The following is a 27,504-nucleotide window of genomic DNA, read 5'->3' as shown; positions in this document are numbered from 1 at the left end:
GGCCCTAGCTGACAGAGTAGCAGACGTGTAAACTTTTTTACCCCATCTCTCTAAGGACCTGGATTCCCTTTCAGAGGGGAGGGTTTTTTTAGCAGAGGTAGTTGCTACAGCCTTAGGCCCCTGGGAGATAGTCTCGGGATCTGTAAAAGGAGCCTTGTATAAATGGTGATGTGTGTCCGGGACTCTGTAGTACCTATCGGGCTTAGCAGGGGCCGGAGGTAATGAATCAGGAGCAGTACAAACATCATTAAATGCATCATCTACAACAGAAAGAACTGGAGGTATAGCTAAAGGCCTATGTTGTGGTAAATGCAAAAAGGTTCTAAGCCTTTTCCTCGAGTCTGAAAAGTCTTGGCCCTGCCACTGAAATTGTTCCCTCATAGCATGCAAGGTTTCCCCAAAGGAAAATTCCTCAGGTGGAGAGGCAGAAGGAATGGACTCTTCAGCATCAGAGTCTTCGTAAGGGGAATAAGTAGCCTCTGGAGGGTCTGTATTATCTGAATCATCAGAGGAATCATCTGTGGACACTGTCTCAGGGGGCTCTGCTCTAGGCCTCTTCTCTGGAGGTGGATGAGAGGCCCTGTCTGGATGAGGTTGGGATCCCCGGATTAAAGAAATAAGATCCTCTGCCAAGGAAAGCATTTGGGAACTGGAGGTGGGCCTGTGAGAGGGGGTCTTAACAGGCACAGTTTTTGTAGCTTTAGCTGCTTTAACCCTGGCAAAGGCCTTGATGGACATGGCTGCAGGAGGCCTAGCAGCTCCACGTGCAGGAGTTGAGATATCCAAGGGAATAGTGTCAGATAAATCCTGAGAAACCGCAACCGCAGGTTGGATTTCAGAAGCCGATTCCACCAGGTTTGAAGAGGCCTCGGTAGAAGGCATGTTTTCGGCTGAAGGAAGAACCGCTTGCTCGGTTTCAGCCGAAACCGAGACACTCGCGGTTGGCTTAACCTCGGTTTCGGCCAAAACCGCGGACCGCGAGTGTCGGTCCTTTTCCTTGCGTTTTTGGATATTTGTGAAGACGGAGGATCCGACGGCATAATATAAGCAAAATCAGAGCCAAAAAACTGCTCAGCAAATTCCGACCGATGTCTAAGCGTTCGTCGGTTAAAAGAAGCACAAGCGAGACAAGCTGCGACGTCGTGGTCTGGGCCTAAACAAGGTAAGCAGTAAGAGTGGAAATCTTTATGAGGTATTTGTTTCCCACAAGTTAAACAATTATTCACTTTTTCTGACATCGGCTGAGGCAAGAAAGAGTCCCCAACGGGGTACTTAGCTTTTTAGAAGTCTTCGAAATAGTATTCGGTAGTAATCCCTGGATCTGACCGACAGGCACTTGCGAACAGCTTCTGCTTCGGGCGCCACGCGGCAAGAAAGACTGAGGAAAATGGCGTTGGCTGATGCCTTTATACCCGAAGAACTGCAGCTATGACGTCGGGTGAAGTGCGACACCAGCCGAGGCCAGACCCAGACTTTGGAATCCGGCCGACCGAAGGGCTGCCTGATGACAGGGCAACCCATTTGTAAGGACTGCAGATGCATCCTTGAAGGACATCTGGAGGGATAGCAAGTGGTCTGTGCTGGGGTAGAAAAATTAACTCTCGGAGCCTTTTCTTTGAATCAGAGTAGTCCTGTCCTTCCCAGAGGAAATGTTCCCTCATGGTGTGTAAAGTTTCCCCAAAGGAGTAGTCTTCAGGGGGAGATGCTGAGGGAATAGAGTCTTCAGCATCAGAGTCTTCATAAGGGGGAAAGTGTAATCCTGTCCCTCAGAAGAATCTGAGTAAATTGAAACCTGGTCAGAAGAAGCATAATCCTCCTCTTGTCTTGGTCTTTTATCTGGAGGGGGATGGGAACCCCTGATTAGGGTAATCAAATCTTCAGCCATCGTAAGCATCTGTTTCTTAGGCATGGGGCCTTGAACTATAGACTGATGTACAGTCTTTTTTGGTTTTAATGGAGTTTTAAGCTTAGCATAAGATTTAATGGTGAGTGTAGTCAGTCTGAAGACACCTTCTGCAACCGAAGGTGTTTCTACTGCACCGGAATCTCCTTCTGCTCCGGTGTCGGAAGGGCCTAATGAAGATGGCTGCGACGGCCTAGTATACTCCGCTTGAGAATTCTCAGCTGTCTGGGGTTCCAATTCTGCGGTCGTCAGGGGCTGCGTAGGCACCTCACTGAAAACTGGAGAACCGGCGACAGGCCCAGCAGAGGCCTCGGAGTCTGGCTTGGTCCTAGGCTGCCTGTCCTTATCCTTGCGTTTTGTATGCATGCCGGTTGTCGGTTGGTGCGACGGCATGATATAATTAAATTTCCTACCAAAGTAATGTCATGCGAAGTCAAAACGGCGTTTGATAGTTCGTTTATTAAACCTAGCACAAAACCGACAACCTGTGACGTCGTGGTCTGGGCCTAGGCAAGGAATACAATAAGAATGGAAGTCCTTATGAGGTATTTGCTTCCCACATGAAATGCAATTGTTAACTTTTTCTGACATCGGACTGAGGCAAGAAAAGGTTCCCCAATGAGGTACTTAGCTTTATTGAAGACTTCAGACTGAAATTCGATTAGAAAATCTCAGGTGTCGGACGACCGGCACTTGCGAACTGCTTCTGCTTTAGGCAACGCGCAGCAAGAAAGACTGAAGAAAATGGTGTCGGATGCCTCTTATATACCCCTGGTGCACTGACGTCAGGGAAGAAGCGACAGCAACCGATGCCGGACCAAGACTTTGGAACTCTGGCCGACTGCGGGACCGCCTGACGGCAGGATAACCCAAGTGTGATGACTGCAGCAGGGTAATACGATGAACATCCTCTGGCTATTATCTTCTGCACCTAAGAATCGGTGGTTATCAATTGCCAGGCAGCATGGTGCAGAGAGAAACGTCCCCCGACTGCTTCCAGAGGAAAACAATCAGGCCACTCTTCAGGAGTGCTGGTAGGACTGTCCAGAGAAAGAGTCACTGGGTAAATCTGAAGTAAAAAAACAAGTACTGAACCAACACGGCTGGGCAAAATCCTCTGTTTATTAAACAAAATAGAAAGTAATAAAAAGTGAGTGCTTTCGCGATAACACTATCACTTCTTCAGATTTATAAACAAATAGAAAGACATACGTTTAAAAAGAAAGCAAAACCAATCAGCTATCATATGCAAATCTGATGAAATAATTAAAAGGTTCACACACACAAATAGTGCAACAATTGGTCCCTGGTTACGTGGGCCCCGTCTGCCTCGGTAGGGACATCTTCCAGAAGAGTTACCCCCTCTGCCCCTCTGAGTGAACTCACCACATGTCACGAAAAGGACCCTGAGACTTTTTGTGGCACAACTTTACACTCTTCCGATTCCTGGAGAAGGAACACTGGGGGTTGGAAAAGCATACACCTACAGCAGACAGGGTCTTACCAACCTCCTCACACCTGGCTAGAGTGTCATTCACTTTTGGGCCAAACAGGGAAGATGCTTCCACTGGAGCATTCAGGAAGGAAGACTTAAAGGGTCCATGAAATCACAAAAGCACATCCAGGTGTGGTGTCTCATAACTGCGCCTGAACCCACAGCTCTTGCCGCCCCTTCAGTTGCATGGGATATTAACCTCATGGATGAGTTCAATATTGATTCCAGGGTTCGAACTGTGAGGCAACTTTGTCACTCACCTTGTCAGACACCTGCCCTGATAGGATTCCAGAGAGTTCAGAAATTAAGTCTCTTTGGAGCCTAGTAAAATGTGCCAGATAGTTCAAAAACCATATTGCAAAGGTTGATGAAGCAAAGACTCGCTTCCCTAATCTATCTAAAGCCCGAGACTCCCTGTTAGATGGATGAACAGTCTGGCTCTCTTTGGTGAACTCCTTTCTCTGGGGCTGCAGCCACCACCATCGCATCTACTGGTAGACCTTTAGAACAATGTGGGCTCTCCTCGAGGGGCGGGGGTAGAATTTTATCTGGTCTCTGTGGAATTGGCTCAACAGAGTCAGGATTCTTCCAGGGGTGCTGCACCACGAGCTGGACAAGCTCGTCTGCAGGCAGGGTCACCCAAGAGGTAGATGGGCGAGCACAAAAGGCATGCAGGAAGATGTATTCCTCGGAGGAAGGGTTTTTGGACTTCCAGTCACCCCTCTGTTTCAACATTTCAATAATGTCTACAAAGAGGACATCTTCAGGGGGTGACCGTGGGGACCTTCCCCTTCATCACAATCAATATCCTCTGTAGGAGACTCCTCGGGGGAGTCTACATGCTTCCTCTTGCATGACTTCTTCCATGGCACCTCTTCAGCGGGAACCTCTGAGGAGGACTCGGAAAAAGGGGTGCCCTGCAGTAGGGTTTCCTGTAGCTCTCATGCCAGATGACCCAAAACGGTGGCTTGTCAGCTGCAGCTCAGGGAGAGAGGACGTCTGGGCTTCTGACGCCAGCGGTCTGCTTCCAGAGGCAAGAGCCCTCTCTATTGCCCGGAAAGCAGGCCCACCCGAAGAGGGATGGGAGCCCAGAACCGAGAAAGACAACCTCGGAACCGGGGTTACACCCCACTCCGTCGAGCCCGCTCCCGATAGAGGAGCCTCAAGAGGGATAGGTACCGTGGACGGAATCGTAGACATACTCGGAACTGTACTCAGCACCAAAGAGCTTGTAGCCCAATCCTGGAACTGAGGAAGACCTGGCTCTGAACAAGCAGAAGGCCAAAGGGTTGGTTCCAGGGCCACAGTGAGGTCCACTAATGGTACCAAAAGGGGTGGAGTCGAAGGCTTTGAAACCTGTAAGGAGGTCAAAGGAGGAGAATAGGATGGAGTCTGTACAGAAACACTCCCAGGTCCAACAGGTGGTTGGGTCTTAGAAGGTGTAGGAATTCCCCTGGCTGTCAGCAGCTGGTCCACAAGGCGCACCACATCAATTTCAGAAAGGCTCCTGGTGGATATCCCCGACAGGGACTCTGAACATTCAAGGAAGGGGCTACATATCTGCCCCAGAAAGGGATCCACTGACAGGGAGTACCGGGTCCGTGTTGCAGTGTCCAATGGCACCACTGTCATGAGTTTGGAGACAGGGAGTAGTGGAGCATCTATCGTAATCATGGGTACCATAGGTAGGCTTGGTGCCATGACGGCACTCGGTACTGAAATGGGTGTGGAAGTTGATCATTGGTGGCTCAGCTATGAATGGAGCCTTAGTTATGGGTACTGGATGTAAGCTCGGTGCCGTGATGGCACTCTGTACTGAAGAGGGTGTGGCAATTTGTAACTTAGTTATAGATGGTGCCACAGGCATTATTGGTGCCGAAACAGGTGCCGACGACAAAGACAGTTGATGAAACCAAGGTCGGTGTCATAGAGACTGGCTTCAGCTCCGATGGCACTTTAGGCATTTTTGGTGTAGGTGGCTTGTCCAAATCACCAGAAGGTGAAGAAGGTACAGAATGTGGTCTCTTCTTTACTTTCTTCAGGGGGAGCCCTCTGACACAGAAAGAGCCTCTGAAAAGGGCGTCTTAAGGAGGCCCTTCAGAATTCACTTGTTTTTGCGTTCATTCAAAGTACGGGCACCAAATCCCTTGCAAATAGAGCATGGTGGTTGCATCGAGAGATGAGGCACCCCCAATAATACACACAATCTTCATGAGAGTCACTGTTTGGCATTTTCCTGCTACATTTCAGGCATTGCTTAAAGCCTGACGTTCCTTTCTTTTCAGACATACTAGGCATTCACAACAAACACCCAAAGAGAAAAAGCTAGAAAGGAGATTATATATATAGAAATATAGTTTTTCTTTTTTTTTGTTTAAAAGTAAAGGAAAGGGGGAAGAAATACCAGCAATGGTATTTTAGGATTACCACAAAGGGTAGGGAAAAAGACTGTACCACCAATGGTACCAAGGTTACCACAGGGTAATTAGGAAAAGAAGACAAATGGAAAGAGTAAAGGCTAGCAACAGACAAAGATAGACAGAAATCAGGAAAAATACAAGAAACCCCTATCAAAACTCTATTAAATATCAAAAAATGTTCAACTTAGCTGAGAGCTGGCTTGAATGTGGCTTTACGGCTAAGCGGCAAATGATATCTGAGATAACAGGGGGAAGGGTATGATGGGTAAAAGATTAGCTCAAGAGTTTTTGGCTGGTGGCATGAGCTTGGTATAAGGCCAACCTGGTTCCGAGGACGGAACAGACAACCCATCAATGATGAATGAATTAAGATTAACAACATCAGATTAACCTTTTTTCTCTCTCCGTGACTATGCTTAGCATTTATGTCTTCTGAAAATCTTGAATGATTTAACTTTTAATACTGTTATATAGACATTATTCTGTGGACCTGATTTACAGGTGAGCCTTTTGGGTCGCTATGCTGTTTGTTCATATAATAAATATAAGGTTCTAATAGGAAATGAACATCTTGTAAAAGGGAATGCATATATTATTTGTTAAACAGATCATTTATTATGTAGCCTGATTTCCAGTTCAGTATTGTTTTTAGCTTATGGTATTTGTGTTCTATTGTATGGTTGTGCTGTGAATAGCGGTCCTATTATGGCCAGTTACTAAATGCTTGATATTGCAACCTAGATAACCTCTTGCTTTATTTGAGCATCTGTTAACAGCTCAAGATACAACCGTTTTTTTTTTTTTTTTTTTTTTTTTTTTTTTTAAACATCTAACAAGCTCACAAGTTTCCTGGTAGAACCATTGGATCTTTCCTTTTTCATCATTTCTGGCTTGAGAAAGCTTGTCTGTAGCTGTTGGGATGCGGAACAGCCTATTTAGACGTCACTGCAGCTGGATTTAAACCCCCCCCCATGAACTCTGAACCTCACACTGACGTCATTTTAAAGGAAAAAAATGTTCTAACACTGCCAGAAGCTCCGAAAAAGTTTTACCCACTTCTTAAGGACCCGAATGGCTTTATTTTATACAGTAAATATCTTTTTTTCATTTCTATTTACTTAATTACACTTTTTTCTTCCAGAAAGCAGTATTTCCTTGAATACGGAAAATTTTTGATAACTAAATAACTACTTTTGACTACATGCACTTTGATAATTTGTAGACTCATGTTAATGGGTTTTATTCAATGTGGAACAAGAACATATACTTAGAGCCTTTTGATTTTGATGAGATATAGGGACTCATAATTACTGAAGAAGAACTAGACAAGGATTTTGTCATCTATAAGAAGCAGCTCTTTAAAACAAACAGACCCTCAGTTGCTGTTATCTTGTTTGTGTGTGTATTTTCTTTTGCACGTTATAGTGTATTATAAAATGATTTGTAAACTGGGGTCCTTTATGTTCTTCAAGGTTTATAAGATAACACATAGATTTTTGGTCTCCATTGTTCTTTGTTTGCCATCTGCAGCTAGTTTAGTGACTAGTATAAATGTGGTCATAAGTGCTATTAGTGCTACAGAATGGATTTGGTATTAATGTGCAGCACCACAGCAGAGTATCCAGACTGACCTCATGTTGTTTCACATTTTTTATGGTTGAGGTGACTGATTAGTCTTCTAATATTATATAGTACTGTGAATATTGTAAAGACTAGCAATCAGAGGCTAAATGAGTTTAGAAGACATGGTTTATACCACACTATACAGTGATGCATAGAATGGGCTGTATTGGTTAACTTGAGCACCACCAGGTTCACATTTTAAGTGCATAAGATGAAATAAATCAAGTGCGCTGCTTATTAATTCCAAGCTAAATTGCTTGGCACACAGATTTTTTTTATTTATTTATTTTTTTGTTTATATTCAGTTTAATTAATAGTTGTCTTTATATGACCTTTAGCTTATATTTTATGTATTTTGATTTCAATCTATTCATGCTATTTGAGTAAATGGCCGTATTTGGTATACTCACTGATATATTACTTACTTCAATAATAGGCATATATGCGAATTTCATGCTGGAAGATATAAATTGTTTCATGTATGTCGAAAAAGCGTAGTCTAATGATTCTATAGTTGTGTTTATCTGTATTAGACCTACTGATTTACCTTACACTCATCCCCAGTTACTTACATATACTTTACTCCTAGTCACACTTAAAAGAATTTGTGTACTTATGGGGGGGTTTACATATGTAATGTGTTTATAGCACATACATACTTTTCAAGAACAGAGTAATCCTTTAAATGAAATAAGGACAAGTGTTTGTGTAAAAGGGCAGAAAGTTTAAGTGAGTATACATTATTTTGTAATTCATAGACAAAACATATATTTATCTTTTTGTATTAAAATTCACTAAGACAAAAGTTTTCCATTATAAAGTTTAAGATGGCTATTTAATGACACAGCCTATATATTTAAAGTTATGTATTTTTTTGCTTATAGGAATATAATAGCTATATTTGAAATATTGAATTCAGGTTTCTTAGCTTTTCCAATTTTATGAAACTATCTTGACAGAAACTTGTTTCTAAGATTACATTGTAAAACAGCATGCTGTTGTTATATTGTGCATTGATTTCCTTTAATTTTCTTGATTTCAATGCAAAATCATACATTTTCATTTGACTAAAACATACTGTAGAACTTATACACTTAACTTGATTCTCCTTTTGCTTTTTTGTTTTTTCCTTTTTCTTTTGCAGTTTAGTGTATTATAAAAGTTGATGAGAACTTTTAATTACCTTTTATAGGAACATTTTCATTAATAACAGTCAGGATGGCAGCTGCTGAACAGCTGTTGTCATTGAATAATGGGGTAATTTGGGTAGTGAATGCTACTCAGATTGGGAGTTTTTAACTCCAGAAAGAGTTTGGGTTATCACATTTCTATTTGCATATATTTATTTTGTATATTACAATCTTTACAGATGTTCATTGTGTTCTTGTACTTAAAAGTCACTGCTAGTTGGACTATATTTGATTTGTTTCCTACCAGTTGTAGTGTATATGATGGAATTCTACACTTGTTTTTCCCACAAGGAATATTAATGGTCAATCTATATTCAATTGATATAAACAGCTTTATACAGTGGATATAAAAAGTTTACACACCCCTGTTAAAATGCCATGTTTTTGATATAAAAAAATGAGACCACAATAAATCATTTCAAAACTTTTCCCACCTTTAGTGTGACCTACAATCTCTACAATTCCGTTGAAAAACAAACAAATCTGTTTGGGGAAAAATATAAAAAATAAAAAAAGGTACAATACGCTGGCTGTATAAGTGTGCACACCCTTAAACTAATACTTTGTTGTGTGTGCACATCCTTAAACTAATACTTTGTTGCAACACCTTTTAATTTTGGTTTAAACAACTCTTTTAAGAGGGGAAGTTTACTTAAATACCTTAAATTACATAAAGCACATTTAATTTTCCTACAAGAAACACATCTGATAAATGAAGATATTACCAAACTTAATGTCTAGATCATATACAGTACTATCAAGCTCAGAGCATTCTCAAAAGAAAAGAGGAGTAACTATACTATGAAATAATTCTTTACCTCTTCCTAAGATAATAGAAGTTTATAAAGATGATAAAGGAATGTCTTGCTCTGTCACAATAAAAATAAACAAGAACATTTTTACACTTATAAATATTTACTGGGTACCAGGAATTGGGGTGAATACAGTTAAACAGCATTTAAACCAGACTGTCCATTTATCCAAAGGTAGCATTATAATGGGGGGGGGGGGGCGACTTTAACTGTATATTACAAGACAAGGACACTAACACTAAGGTTAAATGGAGGATTCCACCGTCAGCTAAATTATTAAAATATTTTATTGAATTATATATTTTGAATGATATTAACAATTTTGCTGAACCAAACTCACTATTTTTCACATTCTAATCGCATAGACATAATACTCACTCCAGAATTGACAGAGTTCTTATATCTAAAGAGTTGACTAATAGTCTAACTAAATCTAAGGTTATTTCTTGCATTTTATCAGATCACAATTCCATAACCTTTGAATTATTAATTAATACATCCCATAATATTCGTATTAAAAGAATCCCTGCATACATTAAAATACATTAAAGAATTCATTTTTTCAGGAATTCAAACTTGTATTATTTTAAATACTACTAATGATACCTGTGATTATATATATATATATATATATATATATATATGTATATCTATATATGTATATCTATATATATATATATATATATATATATATATCTATATATATATATATATATATCTATATATATATATATATATATCTATATATATATATATACATATATATATATATGTCTGTGTGTGTGTGTGTGTGTCTGTGTGTGTGTGTGTGTGTGTGTGTGTGTGTGTCTGTGTGTGTGTGTATGCATAGCTATATATATGCGAGATGTTTTAAAAGCCAAATTATATGGGAAAATCATCGCCTGGTATAATAAACAAAAGAGAAATTATGGGATAAAGAATTACAAGACATACAAATTAAATCAGACAACTTACAACTTAAAAAGAGAGGAGATACAGATAAAAAGGAAAAGGAAAAATAAATCTTCTCATTAAATAATAAATAGTTGAAGATTTTGAATCATAAAACTATGATTAGCTTAGAAACCTTTAAATTTATGAACTTTTCAACTAATCCTAAATTGAGGATATCAGTTATAAAATGTTTATGTCCATACATGCTGATAGATTAAAGACATTTCTTCCAACCCTGGCAACTGAAGATCAGACAGGTTTTATTATGACTAGAAATACATATGATAATATAAAAAGAACTATTATGTTCTATAAATTTCCTATGTTTAAAGCTTTTTTTAATCCTTTTCCCCATAGCCTTTACTCGAGCATTTTTTCTTCCTATACAAAAATGTCACTATTAAAAGATAAGAATTTAATATACTGGTCGCAACTGATGGTAAATGATGAACTGAAATCAATGGCTTACCTGTCAGCTGAATTTGAAATAGATAAACATTTATGGTTAGACATACAAGCGTGAAGAGAATTTCTGTTAAACAAATTTGATTTAATGTCTCCAATGACAAACTCAATTCCTACATTTTTACACTATATGATTCTATCCATACAACATAAATTTCCTATAATGGGCAATTATTATCATACATACATAAGGTAGTTAGAAATGAAACAGTTACCCAGAGAGTTACTGGAAATACTTTTTCACGATCAATAATTTTTACCTAACGATTGAGATAAAAGAAAACTATATTAGAATCTGCTATTATGACCACTTCACCTATTAAATGGAGATTATTTACATGGAAATTCATGTATAGATCCTCCTTAACTCTTATACAAGTAAATTTAGCAAAAAGAACAATGCATGCTGGAGATGTAAAAGTGATGTGAAGGCTGACTGGTCTCATATGCTTTTTGATTGTGTAGCCTCAAAAAGTACTGGGAAGACATTAATAACTTTCTACAAGCCTTATTCACTTCACTATTTACACTTTCTAAATCTATGGCTTTATTTAACACACCAATACCTGAGTGTATCAAGGAAAATAAGTATCCTATGGTTTGGTCTATATTTGCTGTTGCAAGGAAAATTCTAACAAGAAACTGAAAATCTGACACTTCTCCCTCATTCCAAGAATTTAAAAATCTTCTCACTGAAGTTTGTCATCTGGAACTACTGACCATTAAATCAAGATCCATCATAAACACATATGTGTACAATATATGGAATAAATTATATAATTTACTAGGAAAACAATCTGTCAATTCAGGAAACTGTTAGTATAGGTTCATAGGTAGGTACTAGGCTATTGGCCCCAGGGCCTATATAAGCCTAGCCAAAAAAGTACCCTGTCTTTCGCCACCCAAGAAAATTATTTTCCTGTGCCCCTGTCAAGCAGAGCCATAGAAGTGATCCCCGGGGTGAATTTTCTATTTCCTATCCAATCATATAGGTTCATAGGTAGGTACTAGACTATTGGCCCTAGGGCCTATATAAGCCTAGAACTATGTATGAATGTTGTTTGATCTTGATAAGTGTGCAAAAGCAACATTTAAAACAGGAAAGCTGGAGCACCAAGAAAATAACAGTCAGGACAGGAATGTAATATAAAGGAACTTAAGCAGGAGGGAGTTTATAAATATTTGGGAATTGATGAAGGATCAACAGTAAAACATGAACAAATGCAAACAAAACTCAGTAAGGAATATTACATTTAATAATGAAAACAGCCCTGACATATAGGAACAAAGTCCAAACTATAAACTAATTTGTTTTCCTGTTCTAACTTACAATTTAGGGTAATTAAATGGCCCCAAAATGTATTGGATCAGTTGGATAGGAAACCAAGAAAAATGCGTCTCCATTATCAAATGATATATAAAAATCAGTGTATACGAAGATTATACATTCCTCATTCTGAAGGAGATAGTGGCCTCCTTGAAACTGATTACATGTATAGATCTGCACTTGTAGGAGTGCATGCATATCTGCTGACCTCACCAGGTCCAATAATAGTGAAAGTTTTGAAACATGAAGAGAACAAATCTAAAATGACTTCCCTGCTTAGTTTAGCAAAAGCATATCGGTGTCCAGTGGAAATGGAAACCAAACCTGAAGTAGACGAAAATCAGGCAGCAAAAGAAAGAACATAACAAATATAAAAGAACAGTATGTCCCAGATATTTGGAAAATTGCATATATACTACACCATTACACAAAGAAGGTAATTCAACAGAACTAACAAGCTACCATCCCATTGCTGTACTTTCACTACTTTCTAAAATTCTGGAAAGATGCATCCACTTTCAAATTCTTAAATACCTTCTAAACAATAATCTCCACTCATCATCACAGCATTGATTCCGACTACATCACAGCACTAATACAGCTCTTCTAAGTTTCACTAATACTATAAATAAATTCAGAGAGGATGGCAAAATAGTGTCTTCAGTCTTTTTGGACATGTCTAAAACTTTCAATACAGTTTTCCATCCTAAGTTACTGTTTACTCTGAAAAATCTTAATATCAACCCTGATGCTAACTGGTTTCTAAGTTATCTATCTAGCTGCCAGCAAGCTGTGAAATGGAAGCAAGATCTATCCCCACTTCTTCCTGTTATACTTGGAGTCCCTCAGGGTTCAATCCTAGGGCCCTTCCTCTTCAGCATATTCATAAATGATCTTAATACTGCCTCCTGTCAAACATCTATCATACAATGCACAGATGATTCAACCCTCATGTGTGCAGCATCCACAATAACTCAACTTCTTACAGTCACACAGAAAGCCTTCTCTGATACTGAAATGTGGCTTGCAAACTCACAACTTATTCTCAACCCTAATAAAACTAAACTTATGATCTTTCACACATCTAAATCTATTAACCTCCCAGCTAACTTTTATATCACTGCCAGTAATAATATTAGGATTTTCCCAGATTCCCAAACAAAAATATTGGGTGTCATAATCGACAACAGACTAAAATTTGACATACACATTTCTAACACAATCAAAAAGTTTCACAAGAAAATGGGAACAATGTATACAAACAAAAAATTCTTAATAGACGCTGCAAGAATAGCCATTGCTAGAACCCACCTTCTCTCCTCACTCTTATATGCATCCCCCACACTTACCAACCTCAAAAAGTCAGAACTACATAAATTAGAATCATGTTCTAGTAAGATTGCCAAATTTGCAACAGATTCCACACATTCAATTCATCACTGTTAAAGCATAAAAAATCTTTCTTGGTTGGAACTCCCTGATATTATATAGCAATAACCCATGCCTGGGTGTGGGTAATGCTGGATTTACCCACGGTTGGTGTGGTTTGGTCACGAGGGCGAAGCCCCAGTGGCCAAACAAAGCCAACCGTGGGTAAATCCGGCATTACCCACACCCAGAAGTGGGTTATTGTGCTATTATAATGACATTATTTAAGAAAAAAAATAATTACTTTTCTCAAATAATGGCATTGTATAATGCCTCCTTGCTGCCCTTCCGCAGCTGTCTGGGTATTCTGCGGCAGTTCTGATGTACTGCACATGCGTATATTTACGCAGTACATCAGAGCTGTAAGCAAAAGCAATGGAGAAAGCAAGATCTCCGTTGCTTTTTTATAGCCTGTCTCAGTATGTTAAAGCGAGTTTAACATAGCGAGACAACTTAGAAAAAGGAAAACCTCTGTTGCTTTTAAAGCTTGTCTCGCTAGGTTAAACCCATTTAACATAGCGAGACAGAAAAGCAACGGAGAAAGCTCGATCCGCTGCTTTTTAAAGTGTCTTGCTAAGTTAAATGGGTTTAACATAGCGAGACAACTTTAAAAAAGCAATGGAGATGCTCCGTTACTTTTTAAAGCTGTCTCACAATGTTAAACTGCTTTTAACATGGCGAGACATGTTGTAACAAGCAACGGAGATCTTGTGTTATCGCTGTTGTAAAAAAAGAGTTATACTAATGGGAAAAGTCCAGGTGACCAGACCTTTTTACTCTATTTTAACTAATTTTTGGATTATGCACAATGAAATGTTGCATAACGTTTTAAATAATGCACCAATAAATAAAATAAACGACAATAACCTCAACTAATCCTCTAAAAATCTAAATCAAGACTACAAACGTATTCATAAGTCTCTAAACTCTAAACATTCCTTACTAACTCTCAATCTTCTATCAAAGACTTACTAACTCTCTATAACCAAACCAACTCTTTAAACATTAATCTACTCTCTTTTCTACATTTCTTTTGATAATTATCATAATAAACAATCTGCACAAATTTGAAATAATCATAATCATTATCTTAGCAAAATTTAACCATTTAACTTATTATTACTAAGGCTTAGCATTAACAACAAATTATGGCTATTATTATCCTATTAGCACTACTGTTCCAATTTACACATAGATACTAACAAGCCTAAGTGACTCTCTAGTGATAAGTCCTAGTCCTTACTATGCCTATGTTCCTATATATATATATATATAATTATATATATATATATATATATATATAAGTATATATATATATAATATATTTATTATAATATATATATATATATATATATATATATATATATATATATATATATATATATATATATATATATATATATATAATATATATATATATATATATATATATATATATATATATATATATATATATATGTGTTTTTTTTTTTGCATTTTTGTTTATGCTTGTCTTTTAGCTGTGTTTTGTTTTGTTCTGTTATTTTATGAGTAAGCTTTCTTGTAGTAAAAAAATAAATGTGTAAAATAAATGAGAGACCAATAAAATAAAAAAAAAAAGAAAAAATATAAAGGATCAAAAAAGAAAAAAAAAATAAAAAAAGAAAAAGAGTTGAAAATAAAGAAAAAAAAAATATAAAATTCTGCAAGAGAAAAATTGTAGCCATCTTTCTTTCCATTGTATCCTTACCTGTTCCAACCCTCTTTGTTGCTCTCTAGCATGTTGCAATCAGCACACAAGCCCCAGCTTGGCTGCTGCATGTCCACAACACACACACACAACCAACTGCAGCATGTGGGAGTCCGGCACACAGGCACCCCAACCAGGGAAACCACATGCACCAGTGCCCAAATAGTGCCCAGAGGATGGAAATCAAGGAGTAGGTAGGTGGGGAATGGAGGAGGGGGAACTATGCTAGAGGAATGAAGTCCAGGACATGGGGGGGGAAGTGGCGGGAAGGAATACTGCAACATGGAAGATAAGGACATCTATGGTTATGGTAGGATTTTACACAACTATTCTATGTTCTTCTATTCCTATGTTGCAGTATTCCAGGTGTGGGAGTGTACCACAGCTTTCTGGTGAGAGAGTGATGGGATAGGTGAATAGGTCAGGGTAATGAGATGGATGGTTGGTGGTGTTGTGGATGTCCTAGGAGAGGGCTGTTTCCAAAATGGCTGCTGCTTTGAGGTTGTGAATGTTGGTCCAGCTTGGGAAAGTTGGCTTGGTGGAATAGTCTGGCTGATTCCAAATGTGATGGTCCAAATGGGGACTTCCAGCTTGAGGAGGGTGGGGCAGAAGGGCCTTTCCTTTCCATGCAGGGATGTGCAGTAGTGGAAGCTGGTAGCTTTCCCCATGGTTTGTAGCATGCATGAGAAGCAGAGGTGGTGTCCTTTCCTGATGGGTTCTGTCCAGGTCTAAAAATGGGAGGTCTTGCTCTGAAGGGGAGGTGGGAAAATGGTTAGTCTTCCTGATGGTCTTGGTCTTGTCCAGGTAAAACCTAAGTTGTCTATGCATGTCCAGGGAGTGCAGTATCCTCTCTCCTCTGTTAGTGGGTGAGGGAAAAGGGGACACCCTGTTTTTGGAGAAGAGGGTGAAGGAGGGAGGGGAAATTGGACGGCTGGTTTTTTCAGAAGACAGTGTTGGAGGGAGAGAGGCCAAGGAAGGGATGTCTTGAGTTCTTCTCTGTGGGGAGGAATTCTTGGCAAGGAAGAAGGAGGGATGATGGGTCTGGAAGGTAGTTAAGTTCAAAAGGTGGAAGGGGGGGGCCTTTAGAAGGGTTATAGGAGTAGCTTCAGGAAGGAGGAGGGTTACAGGCAGGCAGGCCAGGCAATTTACAAGAGAGGAACTTTTACAGAAGAATAAGAAAGAGAACTTTTTAGAGAGAGGGCAGAAGGAGGGGAACCAGAGAACTTTATCAGGTGATATAGGTGAAGTTTCCCCAAACTTTCACTAATTGCCAACCCTTCCTTTCCTTAGTGGTGTTAGGAGGTTTCCACTTAGCCCTTCTCACATCCCTTGAGAAGTTTGCCCTTGCCTCCCTTTAAGATTGGTAAGTTTGAGTAGTGGTGTCAGTGAGGAGGGTGTCTTTAACTTCCAGTGAGTCCCCTTAGGTGAGAGTAAGTGTGGGTGTAGGGGTGTTAGGGTGTAGGAGGGGAGTTGCTCCACCTGAAGTTGTAATGTAGGTGTCTGATTGTGTTGGTGGTTGAGAGGTCCAAGGTTCAGGGATGCAGGTGCAAGCTGGAGAATGCCCTTGAATGAATTAGTGGGGAGAGGAACTTGTCCTGAGAAAGGGAGTGCATTGGGCAAAGTCAATCAGGACTCTGTTTGCAAGAGGGAAAGGAAAGTGTTGGTGGGGAGCTGCTGTGAGCCTGTTGGGGAAGTGCCTGTCTCTGTTCTAGGAGAAAGTGTGGAAGTGTGTTGTGAATGAAGTTGGTTGTGAGTCTGTCTGTGCTGTGCCTGTTGGGTGAGTGGTGGTTTGTGTGAGTGTCCTGGTGAGAAGAGAAGGTTCAGCAGGTTAGGAGGACCTCCTGCCTAGGAGGGGAGGTAGAGTTCTTTGGAGAGGCTTGGTCCCTGCCAGATCAGGGCCTTGTTGACTGTGAGCTGGCCTATGTGGCTAAGACTATGTTGAGCACCCATTGGGAGCAGTCTTTGGTGAGGGCTGAGGCTTGTCACTTCCTGGTAAAAGAGTAAATGGAGATAAGATTGCTAATAAGAGAGGGTTGAGATGTTTCATGCTGATGGTCTTTTTGCTGTAAGAGGTGTGTCATTTCCCTAATACTGATGTGTTTGGCCTGAAGAGAGGGATGCCACTTTTCTTGAATCCTGTAAGAGGCCAAAGTTGCTCCCTGACCTGAGTCTGAGGCATCTGTATGCATTACTTGGGTTAGGGTTCAGTTGCAGTGGGAGGTTTAGGGTGGCCTAGTCCAGCTGGATTCAGTTGATGGATGGGGCTCTGGGGTTAGGGTGGGGTTTCTGATGGAGAGGAGGGCCAGGTTGCATTGGCTGATGCCACAGCTGGACCAGGTGCTTCAGAGGAGAAGCATGTTTTGTGGGCACAGTATGGGGATGCAAACCACCATGGGGGATCAATGAAGGAATGTACTCTTGAAAACAAGAGTCTTGTCTTGGGAAGTTTCTTGGAAGTCAAAAGGGAAGTGGAGAACCTGGGAAGTTGGGAAGTTGCCTGGGCTTTTGCCCTGAAAAATTTAGGTTCTATTTGGGGAGCCTAGGCCTGAAGAGTGGGTGGAGGGTGAAAGAGTGATCTGTGAATTTTGCAGGTCCTTGGCATGAAATGTGTAGGCTCTGCATGAGGATCAGAGGCTTTAACTGGAAATCCTCAGAGGGCTTGGTGTGGGCAGTGTGAGGGCTGCCTGTAAAAAATAGAGGGGCTGTGGACTCTGGAAAGGGCAGAGCAGCTGCGAGGCAAGGGAAGGGCACTCGAGGGGCTGTGGGGAAGGCAACAGAAATTGAGCCTGAGGGGAAGTGAGGGTGAAATGCAGTGGGGGGCAGGAATGGTCTGGCAGAGGTATGTGGGAGTAAGGGCATGAGGGAGGCAGGGAGGCCCATGGAGGTAGAGAGGCCTTGAGGTCCTGATGGGTAGGTAGGGGAAGGAGGGGGGGGTCTCCAGGAGAGCCTGGCTGGAGATGGAGGTGGGGATTAGAAAGGGACAGGTTTTAGATGGAGGTTGGGGGGATTTGAGGACTAGGAAGGAGCTTTCTAAGATGGGGTCTTTTTCTTAGGATGAGAATGGGACAGGTTCTATGGTGCCAAGAATTGGGAGATCTGGTCGCTGGAGTGGCATGAGAAGGGCCTGGTTTTTTGGAGGACTGAGAATGCCCTTTTGGCAGGCAGAGGAGCCCCACTGGGAAGTGGTTTTTGGACCACTGGTTTGAAGGGATGAGGTGGGATGGGCAGAGAGGAGAGGGGGGGAAAAGGGGGAAAAGAGGCTGAGAAGGGGGGTTGAGTGAGGCAGCTGCCTGAGGAGATGGCTCCTGAAAGGGCTGCCTGGGTTGATGAGGTGGAACAGAGGCTCTGGAGTTGGTAGGTCTTCTAGCCCGTCTCCTGGACCTGCAAGAGGAGGTGGAGGGCTGAGGAGTACATCTCACAAAGGTGGCTTTAGCAGGGTAGTTCCTATTGTTTGCCAAAAAACACATTGTGGTCTGAGACTCCAGGATCTTAGACTTGAAATCCTCAGGGAGGTTCTGAAGTCTTAGCCATGAGTATCTCCTGAGGGCTGAAGCGGATGCTGCAGACCTGGTGGATGCTTCTGCAGCATCGTAGCTGCATCTGATGGAATGCCTGGCTACTTGTTGGGCCAAGGAAAGTTTGGATGAAATGTCTGTCTTGATGGGACTGTCAGGCAAGGATGCCAGCATGGAGGAGGCTTGAGAGACAAGTCTAATGCATACTTAGTCATGTGGATCTGATAATTTATGGCTCTGAAAGCCAAAGTTGAAGAAGTGTACACTTTCTTCCCCATCCTATCCATGTACTTGCTGTCTTTGTCAGTGGGTAGTAGGGAGGCAGAGGGCAGCAGTCTAGATAGCTTATCTGCAGTGGTGGCAATAACAGCTGGGTCTGCCAAGGGTAGTTTAACCAGGAATTTTTGGTCCTCTGGTACTTTATACAAGAGGTCAGGATGCTAGGGGCTGGAGGCTGGGAGTCAGGGGCCTTAGAAGCAGCATTGAAGGCATCCAAGTAAGCAGGCAGAACAGGGGGTACTGTGAAGGGGAGGGTGATTCCACTTGCAGCAGCTCAAAGTTCCTTTTTTGGGCATCGGTCATTTGGGACATATCCCATTTAAAGTAATCCTTCATCTTGGTGATGGTCTCACAAAAAGTAATGTCCTGGGGGGGGGATCCCCCTCCACACAGTCTTCATCAGGAGAGTAATATTCCTGGGGGGAGGCAATCTGGGAAATATAAGAAATGGACTCTTCTGAGGATAAGAAGGAAGAATCATGTTCTTCCCTGACATGAGGGGTCATGGAAGAGAGGGAGGAGGCAGAGGCAGGTCTATGACTCAGAAGAGGCAGGATGAAAGTATGTTTAGTTTTCTGCTTCTTTTTGGCCGGGGAGGAAGTAGAAAGTGGCCTGGTGTTGGTTTTGGACAGTAAAACATCTGAAGTCCAGATCCCTGCCGGAGGTACCACCTAAACTGGTTTCCCCACGACACTGACATCCATCAATGTCTGGATAAGCTCCAAGGACATGCCAGTCATCGGTTGCGAAATGGCTTCCTTGAGGGATGTCGCTCCAGTCGACGGATCCGCCGAGCGTGCCTCAACCCCTAGATCGGCAGTTGGCAGTGCATTGGGAAGCGGAATGGCAGGCGAAGAAGGCCTAGGAACCTTGGCCTTCTTGCGTGAAGGTTTGGGTGCGGCCTCCGATGCAGCGGCCTCCAATGCAGGATCCATCCTAAGGGCTAACCGCTTAAGGCATTGGTTCTCCAGTTAGAGGTTTAACGCAGCTAGATGGCTGCACAAGGTCTTAGGCATAAACGATTGACAAATAGCGCAGGAGGAGTGATCGTATTCCTGGCCTAGGCAAAAAACACACCTGTCATGGGTGTCTTTGTGGGGTATCTGGCGTCCACATTGGCACTTTCCCTTTTTCCCTGACATCAGCTAAAGGCTACAACAACCAAGCGTTAGCAAGAACAATTGTCAAAAATAAGAAAATTAGAAACCCAACAGGTTACTTATCTTAAGATGCGACGTCTGTGAAGAGGCAATCATACGATGTGAATGTCATCAGCGGCTGAAAAGTTCTGAGGATTGTGCATGCAGACGTCACACTCAAGGTCCCTGGTCTATGGCCCCATGCTCGATGTCCCACGCACACCGCAACAGCCAAGCCGAAGCCCCCGTATAGACGCCAATGCACGAGCAGCCTGAGGGCAGGAAATCCCCACACCCAGAACACTGCAACACAGGAATAGAATGACATCTCCTGAAACAACCTCATGTCGATCAGGATCTGGTACAGGAATGGTTAAGAAAAAGGCAAATTTAAACCAAATGATGACAGGTTAATATTAGTGGTCCAGCATAGTTCACAAAATTGAACATGTGAGAGAAACAGACAAATGCAGGTTTTGTAAAACAGAACTGGAAACAGTTGCACATCTTGTTGCCTGGTGTGATACACTAATTGCAGAGGGCCTGTATACTGAAAGGCATAAGACTGTTACGCTGGGGATTGTGCAAACAAAGCTGAAGTAGCTGAGAAGCACTGGAAACATAAGCCACAAAGCATTATAGAAAATGATGAAGTTTATATCACATGGGATCACCCATTACCAACAGAAAAGCAGATGCGAAAAAAACAGTTATAGTAGTCCATGAAAAGAAGACAAAAGTAGCACTGATCACTGAAATTGCTACACCCAGTGATTACAGTGTCTTACATACAGAGAGACACAAAGTCATAAAATATCAGGATTTGCAAGGAGAAATGAGGGCAATGTGGAAGAAGGATATCCTGACAATTCCAATAGTAGTAGAAGCAATGGGTCTCATAAAAAAGAATTTACAGTTATATTTAGATATATCGCCGATACATGTAACTCTGTATGAATTGCAAGAGTTAATTCTGGCACATTGTAGGTGCTGCAAAGAGCAGGTTGAAACAATACTAATTTCATGAACTTTAATAACACTTTGACTTAAGAATGGAGTTCATTCCCATCATGGTATTAGAAACCCAAAAGACTTGGAGAAAAGAGGCCATTACCCTAGTAGGACTAACTCGGTCAATACAGGATAAATAAATAAATACATAAATAAACAAACTGCCACAAGCAACAGGCCCTACATGCAAAACTGTCATCATCGAAAAGGAGCAGTATTAGAAGCATGCATGTTATTGTGATCCCGAAAAAGCAGCTACTGGCAGGAATAGTTTGTGATTTAGAATCCCTGGTGTTATACTACAAGCATGTATTACAAGTAACTGAGCTTCAGGTGCTAATACGACTTAGTAGCGCCTTGTGATGTGGCCATGTGATGGGCTGTTCCCCTTCTGAAGCTGTGCAAATCCAAGTTGCTTGTCACACTGAATTATCCTCTAGAAGCAACAATTCACCATTTCAGATCACGATGACATGCTCTTTAATTTCATTTGCATGCTGCCCTGCAGACCTACATGTCATTTCATGCAATAACACACTAAAACTGAAGCCTAACCTTTTCTTGCAGACAGCCTCATGCCTCTGCAGTCCTAATTCCCCCTTTGCAATAAAATCCAGTCTGCTTTACCTCTCTTGGTTGGGAATATTTATCTACTAAAATGATATTCCAATCAAGAATGTCAGTATAACGAGATTCTAATACAGGTACAACATCCAGGTTACCCTCTTTTATGATATAATCCAGGACAGAATCTCTTTTACCACAGATCTCAAACTGGACCATATGACTCTCTGCATTATACACTTTCCTCAGGACTACCACACCATTTCTAATTCTTAAAGCCTTTATCCCAAGTCTTCTTTTTGTCAATTTGTTACGGTGCACAGATGTCGCCCTGTTTGTTTTCATCTCTACATTTCAGGCCCTTCTTTCTCTTGCCACCTTCATGAGATGCAATAACTCATCAGAATTAACAGTTTTAGTTTGTGTCCTACAGAATTACAGTGTACTATATTGTAACAGCAGATGGTAACTTATCCCAAACTTATGATATGATTCATTGCACTTCATCGCACAGTAACACTTCAGTGAACCTCTTCACAAAAACAAGGCACACCAACATAATGAGTACAGTGATATTCATTTCCATTCTTGCATTAAACTACCCAAACAATAAAAAACAAATTAATATCTTTAAAGAATGTCACTGTCTTAGTCACACAGAGTTATGACTGGGTCTCTGATCATAAACCACTTATTTGGTCAAGAAATGGATGTCAAGAAATTCACCATAAGACTGGAGTAAAGCAGCTTCAAAAATGACTCGACATAAAATTCAAGAACATATAATTACTTTGTTTAGATTGGAGAGATTAGATCATAAGTCTCTGCAGTATGTAGAACTTCATGTGCTCAATGAATTACCAGTTAGGGAGAGAGAACAGTGATAGAATGTGTATGAGAGCTAACTGCTTTACAGCGCTGAGAGCTGTAGTAATGCAACACAAGTCTTTGTAGTACATAAAATTTATGCTGCTCCAATGTACTACAAAACAAACTGTTGCAGCATTAAGTACTTTACAGATATGAAGCTAAAGCGCACAGACAGAAGAAAAGTATTTACAGATTTGAAGCTACAGCGCACAGATAGAAAAAGTGTAGTCGATCATAAATATTTGGCTTTTCCCGGTTAGGGGTCGCCACAGCGGAACTCCGGTCCTCTAATGATTGGCAGTAGATTTTTAAGGTGCCGATTTGTCAGCCTGACGCCAAATCTTCAGGGAAGGCACACCCATTCACGCATGTCTTTCGGAAGTCACTCGACCGTGGGGAGGACATGCAGACTCCACACAGAAGGCACTCCAGTCAAGAATCGAACAGGAGAACCTGTTGCTGAGAGGCAACAATCCTACCGTTGTACCACCCCGGCTTTAATTGGAGTCGATCATAAATAAAAAAATGAATTGTGGCAAAGTGCATCGCAGCTTATTTTCTGTACTTCATTCTACTGTTCTGTGGTGGCTTTACGTTCTGGAAACAGACTAGAGTTCAGCAATGCCGAAAGGTTTATAAAAATGTAGGCTCCTTTGTTACAACAGAACAATGCTTAGCAAAGCTATCTTCTTTTAGGAATAGACGTTATGACCCCAAATATAGTTACTATTTTAGAATACACATTGACAACTTTACAGTAAATTTTTTTTAAACCATTTGTGGTAAACCATTTCCTTCTCTACCATGCATATGTCTGTACTCCTTCATACTGAAATATTCAGTAAATGAAGCAATTCTTGCTGCCATAAAATACAAGAATCTATGCGTAATTATGCTGGTAGAATGTCCATTCTATGAAACACTGCTCAAACACACACACACTTCTATTATAGATATAGAGTACAAATGTAATTCTGCTGCGTATAGTTAGACCAATCACATGTCTATTATGAAATATGAATCAATATTTACATATAGCAAGGTAAGCAGTTTAAGATTTCACACATTTAAGTGCAGAAAATACAGCGACAAGGTTAGACTGATAAGTTGTGAATGACCCTAGAACAGCTAGCGGTTTGGCATTTAACTCATTCAGTTCTCCTTTAAAGGGCTCCTATTTGCTTGGCTAAATTTTTACTTATGGTAACTAGAATGATGTGACACAAACAATTGACTTAGAGCAACATAGCCAGCTATGAATAAAAGGAAGGAGTGGATCTGCACATGCCTCAGAAGCAATATGGGCAAATCAGGAAAACAGGACTTTTGTTGAAAATTCAGCCTGAAAAGGCTTGCTGTGATAGCAGCATTATTCCTAAAACACAACACATCAAAATCCAGAACTGATAACAAATAGAGTACAGAGATGTGGGGACAAAGCCCACACAGAAAAGTGTCCTTTTGTTTGTGAAACGTTTACTAAGGGACATCTGGAGCATTTTTGATATCCTGTCCTGATTTTGACCACCTGCCCAAGCCAAATCAAAGGTCTTTAGGTGCCATGATTTGGACTTTAAATGTTAATATATTAGGCATAGAAATTAAATTGTAACACTTCATTGTTGCAACCTTGTGTATGTGTGCACACTGCTTGCCCACCATTAGTGTCACGTCTGCCTATAAACTAAAAAAAGCAGCCAAAGTGGCTAAAATACAACATTTAGGGATAAATCTCATTTATTTGTATTTACTATTTAGGGCAGAGTGCTGATCCATATGTACTGTTTTTAGTCTCAGCCTAACAGCACACTATTACTGTTACCAGGGACACATGTGTGGACAGTTTTGGTGATGTGACTGTAGTTGACAGAATCATTCTTAATTATCTGGCACTTCAGCACTTTTTCCTATGTGCTTGTTGCCTCCAGGTCTGTTAACCATCAACCCCCTCATCTAACTGGTCTTGAGTCCATCTATACCACCATTACTAGAGAGTCTCTGGCATGCAGTCAAGGGCTGGCCAGAGGGGCATATCATTCATGCAGCTACTGAGATTGCTTGTGTCTTCACTGACATGAAATGAAACAAGCCATGATGGTGTTTTTATTTTTTAGGACATAACTCCACCCTTGATAGCTGATGTGAACATCTATGTCACTACTGAGCCTACTGCATCCTCCTTGTTCAAGAGAGTGTTCCTATGCATGTTCTAGTGAAGGCTGCTTTCACTGATTTGGTTAGCCAACCCCATGCTCCCAGGTTAATGGCCGCATCTTCATTGTCTGCGAGTCTGTACTTCCATGTAGTGATGCAGCCATCTCCCCCACACCCCAGGACACATGAGCCTGTGATAAATCCTCTAGCCTCGTATCTGCTAGCTGAACGTGGGTCATCTGAGTCATAGACAGAGCTTTATCCCTCTATGCTACAGAGGCAGCTTGGAACTACAGATGTCTGACAGATCTCAGGATGCACTGTGCATTGCTTACTTATTCACAATTACTTCTAATAGTCATTCTAGATTGCGAAACAAATATATGCAAAACATCTAATAAATGCATAACCTACTATAACTGTATAATAAGAAGTTATGTACTCACCATAACGTTCCATCCGAGTAGGTGGCTTCATTTGTCTGCAACCTGTGGGTCTTGGATCCGATATCGGATCCGAGCCGGCAACTATTTATACAGCTATGGATCTGAGCTCCTAGCTCCTCCCCTCACCCATAATCCCCTGCCAACCCCAGATGACCTCAGATCAAGTTTGCCCTCCTATATATACCTAAAAAGGTATCCCAACAGGAAAAGGCAGGATAATACCACCAACTAACTCTTCTGAAGGCCAGGGGGAAGGAGGGGGGGATGGTTGCAGACAAATGAAGCCACCTACTCAGATGGAACGTTATGGTGAGTACATAACTTCTTAATCTGGAGTAGGGACTTCATTTGTCAGCAACCTGTGGGACAGAGTCCCCAGCTACCTGAATCTTGGGCGGCCATCATGGAAGGATGTTCCGGAGCACTGCGGAGCCAAAGGATGCTCTCCCTCTGGAAATGACGTCCAGTTTGTAGTGGTTAATAAATGTATGAGATGAGGCCCAAGTGGCTGCCGAGCAAATATCATCCAAGGGGACTCTAGATCTGAATGCAGTAGAAGTAGATATGAAGCGAGTGGAATGTGCACGAACACTTTGAGGTGCGGGCCTCCCAGAAGCCTCATAAGCTAGAAGGACACATTGGGAAATCCAGTGTGATAAGGTGACCTTCGAAACGGCTTTATCCAAACTGAATTTGGCAAAGGAAATGAACAGCTGATCAGATTGTCTGCGACAAGCAGTCCTATGAATATAGAAACGCAGCTGCCTAGGCACATCTAAAGAATGCAGCTTGTACTCTCCTTTATTTTGATAATTAGGGAAGAAAACAGGTAGGTTAATGGACTGACTGATATTGGTTTCTGAGGCCACCTTAGGCAGGAAGGATGGATTGGTCCTGAGGTACACTCTATCCTGATGAAAAACCAAGTAAGGGGGTTTTCCGGAAAGAGCTTGAAGTTCCGAAACTCTTTTCGCAGAAGTGATGGTTACTAGGAATGCTGTTTTCCAAGACAGGTATTTAAGATCAGCCGAGGCGGCTGGTTCAAAAGGAGAAGCAGTCAAGGCCTGAAGAACTAGTGATAGGTCCCAAGGGAGTATGGCTTCTTTGAGAGGGGGCCTGAGCAGAAAAGTACCCTTGAGGAAGGTTTTACATAGTTTAGCTGACATCAAAGGACCTGTCTCGTGTCCTACATGGTAATGGGAGATGGCTGCCAATTGTACCTCGACTGTCGAACAGCTAGCCCCTTACTGAAAAAGCCCGGTAAGGAAGTCCAAAACGGACGTTAGCGGAGCAGTGAAGGGGTCCAAATTATGATGTTCTGCCCAGACGGAGAAGCGCTTCCATTTACTGCGGTAAATTTTCCTGGTGGAAGGTTTATGCGCTGCCACCAAGATGGCTTTGAATGGTGAAGAGATACCGGGAGTCCTAATTAAGAGTGGAACTGGAGCAGCCAAGCTGTCAGCTTCAGGTTGTCCAGGTTCGGGGTCGGTAAGCCTGATGGGAGGGATATCAGATCTGGGCTGGGATCCAGAATCCAGGGAGGATTCACCAAGTGAGACCACAGGTAAGGGAACCAAGTTTGTCGAGGCCAGAATGGGGCAATGAGGATCATTTTGGTCCCCAACCAAGAGGCTTTCTGTAACATCTTTAGCATCAGGGGTACAGGAGGATAGGCATAAAGTAGACTGGGCAGCCAAGCATGCACCAGAGCGTCTCTCGGGGCTTCCCCTGGTGGGGGAATCAGCGTGAAGAAGCTGTCGCATTTCGTATTTGAGGGAGAGGCAAAAAGATCGCAGCAGAGTTGCCCCCATTTTGCAAAAATCCGCTTCGCTACTCGGGAGTTGAGAGACCACTCGTAAGGGGAAAGAATAGTGCGGCTGAGTTTGTCCGCCAGAATGTTGGACCATCCCGGAATGTGCATTGCGATCAGAAAGCGGTTGGTGGAGATCGCCCATTCCCACATCCTCATGGCCTCTCGGCAGAGAGGATAAGACCTAGTTCCCCCCTGTTTGTTGATATACCAGACAACTGACATGTTGTCCATCTGTATATCAATAGTTCCGATGGGAAGAAGGTTGTGAAGTGCTTGCAACGCTAACAGCACTGCCCTCATCTCCAGAACATTGATATGCAGGAGGTCTCTGTGTCGCTCCATGTGCCTTGGACTGTTCTGCCTGAGC

At 41.6% G+C, this 27,504-nt stretch overlaps 1 protein-coding gene across 1 annotated transcript in view; it reads right to left on the bottom strand.

The window, feature by feature from the left end:
• Nucleotides 1–27,504, bottom strand: part of SFMBT2 (Scm like with four mbt domains 2) — a 2,938,510-nt gene that overhangs the window by 2,108,105 nt on the left and 802,901 nt on the right. The window lies entirely within an intron of this gene.

Source organism: Protopterus annectens, chromosome 11.part0, assembly GCF_019279795.1.
Source record: "Protopterus annectens isolate FY-2018-M chromosome 11.part0, PAN1.0, whole genome shotgun sequence".
In the NCBI taxonomy this organism is placed as follows: domain Eukaryota; kingdom Metazoa; phylum Chordata; order Ceratodontiformes; family Protopteridae; genus Protopterus; species Protopterus annectens.
Note: the sequence above shows the minus strand (reverse complement) of the source record. Positions and strands in the feature narration are given on the sequence as shown.